Here is a 10,124-nt window from a genome sequence, read left to right on the forward strand (position 1 = left end):
CGACGTTGCTCTATGGAGTAGCCATTCTTTTATTTCTCTATTTTCCTAAAAAACTTGCTTTGACTTTGCACTGTGGATTCACCCAGAATTCTTTCTTGCATGACATCCAAGAACCCTCTCTTGGGGTCTGGATCAGGACCCCTTTCTTCTAACAGTGTTATATTGTGAAAATTGTCAGAAACATAATGGAGTCACTTGTGTTAAAAGCCCTGACAAACATAGCCAGACAAGGTCATAAAGAGAGGAGAGTCCCTGATAACAAGAACTATAACAAAAGAGTTCAAAACCCACAACCTTACACAAAGGCCATCACAATCTTACATTAAAAATTACTTCTGTGAGGACATCTGCCCAGAAAATGCCTGTCCAGGCAACCTACAGAATGGGAGAAAATTTTTGCAGTCTACCCATCTGACAAAGGGCTAATATCCAGAATCAACAAAGAACTTAAACAAATTTACAAGAAAAGATCAAACAACCCCATCAAAAAGTGGGCAAAGGATATGAACAGACACTTTTCAAATGAAGACATTTATGCAGCCAACAGACACATGAAAAAATGCTCATCATCACTGGTCATCAGAGAAATGCAAATCAAAAACCACAATGAGATACCATCTCACACTAGTTAGAACGAAGATCATTGAAAACTCAGGAAACAACAGATGCTGGAGAGGATGTGGAGAAATAGGAACGCTTTTACACTGTTGCTGGGAGTGTAAACTAGTTCAACCATTGTGGAAGACAGTGTGGTGATTCCTCAAGGATCTAGAACTAGAAATATCATTTGATCCCGTTATTCCATTACTGGGTATATACCCAAAGGATTATAAATCATGCTACTATAAAGACACATGCACACGAATGTTTATTGCAGCACTATTCACAATAGCAAAGACTTGGAACCAACTCAAATGTCCATCAATGATAGACTGGATTAAGAAAATGTGACACATATACACCATGGAATACTATGCAGCCATAAAAAATGATGAGTTCATATCCTTTGCAGGGAAATGCATGAAGCTGGGAATCATCATTCCCAGCAAACTATCACAAGGACAGAAAACCAAACACCACATGGTCTCATTCATAGGTGGGAACTGAAGAATGAGAACACATGGACACAGGGTGGGGAACATCACACACTGGGGCCTGTTGGGAGAAATACCTAATGTAAATGATGAGTTGAAGGATGCATCAAGCCAACATGGCACATGTATACCTATGTAACAAACCTGCACGTTGTGCATATGTACCCTAGAATTTAAAGTTTAATTTAAAAAAAAAAAGAAAATGCTTATCTAAATTTGGACTGGTGCCATTCTTGCTATTGATCCTTATAACAAAGAATACTTATTTCAAACTGATTATGTAATCAGTCTTGCTAATATATATATATATATTATATATATAATATCAGTCTTGTTAAATATATATATAAAATATATATATATATTTGTCTTCTTTTACTTCCCTGAGAATGCACATAGTTTACTATGGTATACATATTCCCATCACAATGCCTATTTCCGAATAAATACCATTTTGTTTTAGACAGTCTCCCTCCTGTTTGTTATGTTAATATCAATTAAACTTAATATTAATTTGCCGGGTTTTATAACTCTATTGTGGTTATGTAAAATGCTAACATTTGGGGATGCTTGGTGAATAACACTGTTATAGGAAATAAATTTTTTTAGGCTGGGTGCAGTGGCTAATGCCTATAATCCCAGCACTTTGGGAGGCCGAGGTAGGTGAATCCCAAGGTCAGGAATTCGAGACCAGCTTGGCCAATATGGTGAAACACTGTCTTTACAAAATTCAAAAATTAGCTAGGCATGGTGGCACACGCCTGTAATCCCAGCTACCCAGGAGGCTGAGGCAGAAGGATTGCTTGAACCCAGGAAGCAGAGATTGCAGTGAGCCAAGATCGCACCATTGCACTCACTCCAGTCTGGGCAACAGAGTGAGACTCCATCTCAAAAAAGAAAAAAAATTAAACAGAAATTTTTTCTAGTGCAAAAAGGGAAGGACTCCCTTTCCCTATCCTTTCCCTTTGGAGCATTTTCTTTGGAAAACTTGTAAATTATTTTACTGTCCCTGTGAAATGTAGACAATCCTTTTTAAAACCTAAATAACTTGAGGAATCGCCACAGTGTCTTCCACAATGGTTGAACTAGTTTACAGTCCCACCAACAGTGTAAAAGTGTTCCTATTTCTCCACATCCTCTCCAGCACCTGTTGTTTCCTGACCTTTTAATGCTCGCCATTATAACTGGTGTGAGATGTTATCTCATTGTGGTTTTGATTTGCATTTCTCTGATGGTGACTGATGATGAGCATTTTTTCATGTGTCTGTTGGCTGTATAAATGTCTTCATTTGAAAAGTGTCTGTTCATATCCTTTGCCCACTTTTTGATGGGGTTGTTTGTTTGTTTCTTGTAAATTTGTTTCAGTTTGCCATCTCATTACTGGATATATATCCAAAGGATTATAAATCATGCTGCTATAAAGACATATGCACATGTATGCTTACTGTGGCACTATTCACAATAGCAAAGACTTGGAATCAACCCAAATGTCCATCAATGACAGACTGGATTAAGAAAATGTGGCACATATACACCATGGAATACTATGCAGTCATAAAAAAGGATGAATTCATGTCCTTTGTAGGGACATGGATGCAGCTGGAAATCATCTTTCTCAGCAAACTATCGCAAGAACGGAAAACCAAACACCGCATGTTCTCACTCACAGGTGGGAATTGAACAATGAGAACACTTGGACACAGGAAGGGGAACATCACACACCTGGGCCTGTTGTGGGGTTGGGGGAGGAGGGAGGGATAGCATTAGGAGATATACCTAATGTAAATGATGAGTTAATGGGTGCAGCACACCAACATGGCACATGTATACATGTGTAACAAACCTGCACGTTGTGCACATATACCCTAGAACTTAAAGTATAATAAAAAATATAAAAATATAAAAATAAAACCTAAATACCTAAATAAGCCTTTTTCCAGCTTTATAACTCAGGAATGTCTTTATCAAATACCTGGGCCCATCTAGGAGCCTAACTTCAGCTGGAGGCACTTTGAGCACTACCAGCTGTCATAAAAATATGTTGTTTATTTTCCCTTTGGATAAAGGCAATTAGCAAGCATGGAGAGTAATTACAATGGCCAGGTGAATTTAGGTTGAACTATATGCAACAAATGGTGCAGTCAAGTCCTCTTACTTGACTACCAGTTATTGCTTATCTTGAGAATGTGTAAATAATGAATTATATCTGGGTGAAAATTCTTTTTGTCTTTGCAATCATTTTATCAGACTGCCTCTAATGCATATCATATTATGTTGCTTATTCAGTTATAAAACTGTTTTTCTCTTCTGTCATTGGGGAAAGTTTTTCTGAGTTGGGAGGAGGCTTTGTATTGAATTCGATTTTCCCAATGATTCTGGTGAAGAGGGCAGAACATCTGACAGTTCCTGAATTAGGCAGACCAGCTGAAGGTCTGTGGCCACACAAAAGTCAGGTAAGAGATCATGAATTATGAAAGTCTTCATTCTAGCTCTCTCCTCTTTTGCGACACTAGTGAGATGGAGCACCCTCTCCAAATTCAAGATTTTGCTGTTGAATAAGCATGGGTAAATCATGAAGGATCTAAAATCCTATCAGGGCCACCATATGGTTGGAAAGTATAAGAAGCCGGGGATATTGCTTATGGGTCTTCCTCTTAAAGAACTTCGGTCACATTTGTAATGGGCACATGAGAATCCAGTCTACTGGCCTGAGGGCAGATCTTCTGATGTGGTTAAATTAATAAATTTGCAAAGGTTCTTTGACGGGCATCATGCCAAGCAAATGAATTACTAGAATGAAAACATCCTAAGAAAAAAAATTAAAACAATTTAGATAATGAAAAGACTCAGAAAAACAGAAGAAGAAACATAAGAATTACAGGTGTTTTCACTTTATAGACCCTCCCTCCTCTCTTCTCTTCTACCTCATTTCCTCTGCTCTCCCTGCAAACTCTTAGTCCCTCATGATTCAACCTGACTCTGGGGAAGGTGAGGGAAGGAATGATCTTTAGACAGTGGTTTCTTTCATTAGTAGATTCCCCTGTAAAGAGTAGCGAAGTCAAAGTCCCTCTAACTACTTTAGCTGGGAATGAATTACCAGCTGTGTTTGAGGACACAGGTTTGTGTGCTTGGCATTCTAACCCTGAATCCATTTTATTTCTTAGTCCAGATTCCATCTCCAAGTGTTCCTCCTCATCACACACCATATAGCTGGGAAGCAGGCATGCTAAAGAAACCTGATCAGGAAATAATGCAAAATTTGGACAAAAGACTGTGTCCCCATATGAAGGCAATGGAATGGAGATTGGCTGCATTAGTCACTTGGAAAAAGGTAAACAAACAAGGTGTTAAGCTCGTGAATGTCAACACAGGAAGGGAGACCAAAGTGCCACATAATTTACACTTTTCTTGTCTCAACTGAAGAAAATTGGCCTTTCCTATTTAGGTTGCCTGCAAAACTGATACCAATGAGAAGCTATCAAGGACTCCTGAGTAATTCACACGCCTTTCTCATCAACTGTTATTACTCATTTAAAGACTTCTTTATGTTTCTAAAATTTGCAGAAAACAGCATGTCTTCAATTTACAGCCCCACACAGGAAGCTATGTACTGGCTACTGCCTGGAATTCTGCAACCTGCAGACTGCTTCTTTGAGGCGGCAAGTACATCAAGGAGTATGGTGGCCAAGGGAAGCTGGCTCTCTACCACCTTCTCACTACATGGAAGATTTGAGGGCACTAGAGACTCATCGGAACGGATTGCTGACATGCTGACCATACTTGAAGTCTTTCAGCTAATGGTGAGCTGGAAGGAATTGCTACCGTGTATCTAGAAAATGGGTGAATACCCATTGATTTCCATCAGTGGTGTCTTGAGACTTTCTGAAAAATTATTGACATGGTTGCAAGGGCAGATGAAAATCACTGTCTGGCCCTAATCACCTTTTTCTTGACTCTCGTTGATTTTCCAAACACAAGTTAGGGAAAAAGTGGTAGCATGACAAAAACAGTCTATTACTCAAATCTTAACAATGGCTACTTAGTTTGGGGGGATAATCTAGAGAAAGATAGAGAAGAAAAAAATAAATAAAATGATAAATTAAGAGTAATTAAAAGGAACAACCCGTATTCTGGACAAACTATTAAGAGAAGAAACAGATGAGAGGAAATACAGCATTATTCAAGAAGCTAGGATGTCAGAAGAGGATTCTGGAAGATGCAGGAATTGTAGGAAAACAGGAAGTATGAAAGTCTGGAGACTAGGAAATAATTGTCAAAGGACTTAAAATGAACTGGCTTAGGGATCTTGGAAGTGGGAACTGGTGTTACCTATTCTATTTCCCTGGGCATTTCGTGCTTCTATTTGGTGATAAAGACAGAATGTTGGTATTTGGGAACCATCTTGTTCCTATTCCTCCATGGTTCCCCTACAGATAGGCTATATAACTGAAGAGCATATTTTCTTACTTTTTTTCTTATTTCCTGCATCCACTGGGGAGAAACCCGCTGTGCAATTTTAAAACTACCACATTCTGTACCTCCAGACAGAGTGTATGTGGGACTCGATGGGGGGATAAAAGCATTTGATTTGATTACTATATGCCTTTGAAAGAAAAAAGGGTATGGCAGAGGGTGGCAGTCTCAGACCACGCTGGAAAAGTACACTGAGCTGACCAGATCCATTCATTGCTTGGCCCTAGAGCTCAATTAAAATGGATAAAACTAGTTGTAAAAGAATCAAAACAATAAGGGATAATTACAAAGGGCACTAATCCCATGATACCCCCATACTTCCATTAAAGACGTCAGGTAAATTTGATAAAGATGGTTAATCTCTATATAGCTTTCTATAAAATTTCAGGAAAGTAAATGAATTTGCTGTTCTATTAATCTCTATATCCCCAACCTGGCAATTATTCTGACTTCTGACTTTGGTATCATTGTCTGAAAATGTTTTCTCTAGAACTGGTCTACACTTTCCCTCCATCCCTTCCTCCCTTCCTATCTTCCTTCCTTCCTTCTCCTTCCTTTCGCGCTCTCTCTCTCTCTCTCTCTCTCTCGGACAAATAGGGATTCTCTGAGCCAAACTGCTCATTAGAGGAATCCTACATTCTGCAGAAATGGGAAGACAGTAGTCCTCCACTATGCTTAGTCCTCTGCTAGGAACAGTCCTAGAGAAGTGTAGTCATAACTAGAATATGGTAGTAGATGCAGAGAGGCAACTGCTGTGGCTGGTTCTGTTAAAGAGGTCTGAGTGGTACATTTCCATAGCTGCCACATAATGAGATACTTTTTTTTTTTTTTTTTGAGACGGAGTCTTGCTCTGTGCCCCAGTCTGGAGTGCAGTGGCGCGATCTCGGCTCACTGCAAGCTCCGCCCCCCCGGGTTCACGCCATTCTCCTGCCTCAGCCTCCCAAGTAGCTGGGACTACAGGCGCCCACCACCTCGCCCGGCTAATTTTCTTGTATTTTTAGTAGAGACGGGGTTTCACCGTGTTAGCCAGGATGGTCTCGATCTCCTGACCTCGTGATCCGCCCGTCTCGGCCTCCCAAAGTGCTGGGATTACAGGCTTGAGCCACCGCGCCCGGCCAATGAGATACTTTTTAACAATAAAAGTGATGAACCTTTAATCTACACAACCACATGAATAGGTCTCAAAAAGATTATGTTGTACCAAAGAGATCAGATACAAAAGAGTGCATGACACCATGTATATAACATGACACCATTTATATAAAATTCTAGATAATTCCTACAGTTCAATAGCAGATCAGTGGGTGCCTAGGGCCAGGGAAGAGGGGTAAGGATTACCTGGACAGGGGCATAAGGAAACTGTCTGAAGTAACAGAAATGTTCTGTTAAATGTAATGGTGGTTACACTGCTTTGTATATTTGCCAAATTCATAGAACTTAAAATTGATGCATTTTCTTGTACGTGAATTACACCTTAATAAAGTTGACTTCTTAAAACAACCTACCTTCTCAATAGGCTGTTGCTGCTACCATGTTTTTAAACATTTTTTTGTAAAACTTAATTTTTTCCTAATGTTTCTACTGTTTTGGCATTTTTTTCATTTTATTATGAAAGATGATTAACATTCAGAAGATTATCTAAAATGTGTACTCATTGAAAAATACTACTACTAATAATAAAGCAAACACTACATACCCACCACCCAGGACAAAAGGAGAAAGCATTGCTGATACCCTAGAAGGTCCACTTGCCTCACCACTTCCTCCCCCTTCATATAGGTTCATATAACTCTCTTAGTTCTGTACCATACATGTTAGAAGCCCTGGAATTCTGTCTCCTCCTCACTTCTTCTGTTTACACCTTTCTGCATGATGTTATCTAGCTTTTTGTTTTCAGAGATTATCTATATGCTGATCCATCTTCTAAAAATCCAAATATTTTATGGCAGAAGTAAATTTATTGTTACAACACTCAAGTATTCAAAAATGTAAGTCTATTTGCTTGCTATAGTGAAACTTCACATAGCCCTTATTTTCTCATAAGTGCCCATGAGGGGAAGTTTCATTTCCATTAATTCAGAGTAAACTGACTTGCTGGCAGCTTAAAATTCATTATCTTTTGGGTAACCATTCAGTCAAATTAGGATTTTCCTTCTCTGAATTCTCCTTGCCTTATCATCAAGCGATACTCTGTGTTCTGTTAGCAGACAAGGTATTAACATCTGCTCCATGGCAACCTCTGCCAAGACTTACTTATTCCTATCATATTGATCCCTAGCACCAAGAAATATATCTACTAAAATAATCAGTGCATTTCCTCTTTCCTACTCCTTTTCTTCAAAGCTTCCTAGTTCTTGAAAAGTCTAGAACTTGTATGAAAGTGAAATTGTAGAAACTTAAGATTATCTGTTCAACACTATTACAAGATTCCCATTTACTTTAGTTTGTATTAAAACTTCTAGTCATTGACAGTCTTGAATAAATTAGGCCTACAAGATCATAAATCAATTATGCCTATTAATATTATAAATCAATTTAAACGCTGAGGCATTTCTGAAAAACTTTAGACACCAATTGTGTGTCCTCACCCTATAAGAGCAAACTCACAGATTTCAGAAACCTGTTTTTCTACTCTTTTCATCACTATTTTTGGCATAACATCTTCCAGCAAATTATAAAGATAATACAACTAAAAGGTGAAATAGTTGACAGCTTTGATTATTCAATTCATCAACAAATGCTGAGTAATGTCAAGGGGCCAAAATTGGAGTATTCCCTTTTTGTTATAATGAATAATTTTTTTTGATGACTGAAGCCAAATTTTACTCAACTCTGTCCTTCTACAGGTTCTTGAAATAGCCCCCTGTTTATAGAAATACACACACACGTAAGTTGAACTAAGCCAACTTAACAGGTAGAGGTTTCAAAGTAAACTCTTAACTCTGTAATTTTTAAGATATATTCTTAGGATACCAAAATACAGATCAAAAAGCCACCTGGTGGCTGGGCATGGTGGCTCACACTTGTAATCCCAGCACTCTGGGAGGCAGAGGCAAGTGAATCACCTGAGGTCAGAAGTTCCAGACCAGCCTGGCTAACGTGGTGAAACTCTGTCTCTACTAAAAATACACACACAAAAGAAAATTAACTCTGTGTGGTGGCACATGCCTGTGATCCTGGCTACTTGGGAGGCTGGGGCAGGAGAATTTATTGAACCCGGGAGGTGGAGGTTGCAGTGAGCTGAGATCACACCACTGCTCTCCAGCCTGGATGACAGAGCAAGACTCTGTCTCAAAAAAAAAAAAAAAGCCACTTGGTAATATCTAGAGTTATGAATTTTTATAACTCATAACAATGAACTTTTCCAAGCTGATTATGCCCTTTACTCAGCCTGGTTTGGCACCTTCTCTTTCAGAATATGTCAATGCCGCTTTTGCATATAGACTCATTCATTCCTTTGGGAAAGCAGACCTTGAAACTCTTTGTAACACATCATGGCTTCTGGTGTCCAATCAGAGGGGTAGGCAAACATATAACACAAGATAATTCACATTACTGTTTTTCTTAGGAACTAATCAAAGTAAAAACACTGAGAAATCTATTATTGAAAATTTTAGGTTTTTCATCTTATAAAATATGTTGTGATTGAAATAAATATTAAATGAACCACTGAGAGGCAGTATAGTCCCCAAAATTATTTTTTCTTGTCACGAAAAGACAGGCATACTTTGAAACCAAAGCGTACCAACATTGCTGTCAAAGATTTTAATGTACAAAAGAGACAAGAAAATCACCAGTCGTATCTCATTCTTCTCACTTTTTCTATTTCTACACCAACCAGAAAACTAGCATTTTAGAAACAGAAACTTGAAAACTAGCAAACTGAAAACTACAGTATTAAGAAAAAATGGTTTCACAGCAAGATCATAAAATGCATTTATATTTTTACGGGAACAGTAAGGAATGAATCTAAAGATCCGTTTGTTAGGGATCTTATTTTAACCAAGTGCCTATTTTTGGTAAATAATTTTACTGAAACAAATTCAGTGGAAAAATTCAGAAGCAAGGATTAAATGATCCACTGTGGAGGTATGAGACAGATTTGTAAAACTAAACAAAAGGAAACTCATTGAAAAATATTTCAGTTGCACCGATAGAACTTTTTTGGTTCCTGCTCCATCTGCAGGTGATACTAGCCCCTCACCGTGCCACACACCATGTGACCTCTGTGGAAAACAAACAAACAAACAAAAAAGCAAGACACATGCATTTTACAAAAATAAATATTTTTCTCTTGCAATGTTTTGCAGAAAATGTCCAGGTTTCAGAATAACTGGTTATTAAAAAAGATATAGAGAGAGAGAGACAAGGTACTTAAAGTAAAAACCCATAAAGAAACAAAAAATGCTAGCAAAGTTAGTCTGTTCAAGGTTGGAAAATAACAATTCATTCACTTGATTTTTATATCTGCAAGGGTCAAAGGTCATCATGTATCTCTAGTTATCAGTATTTCAAAAATCAGAGAGGTAGCAACTTAAGAAAGGGCTCAAGACTTCA

This window comes from Papio anubis, chromosome 2 (assembly GCF_008728515.1).
Source record: "Papio anubis isolate 15944 chromosome 2, Panubis1.0, whole genome shotgun sequence".
Taxonomy (NCBI): domain Eukaryota; kingdom Metazoa; phylum Chordata; class Mammalia; order Primates; family Cercopithecidae; genus Papio; species Papio anubis.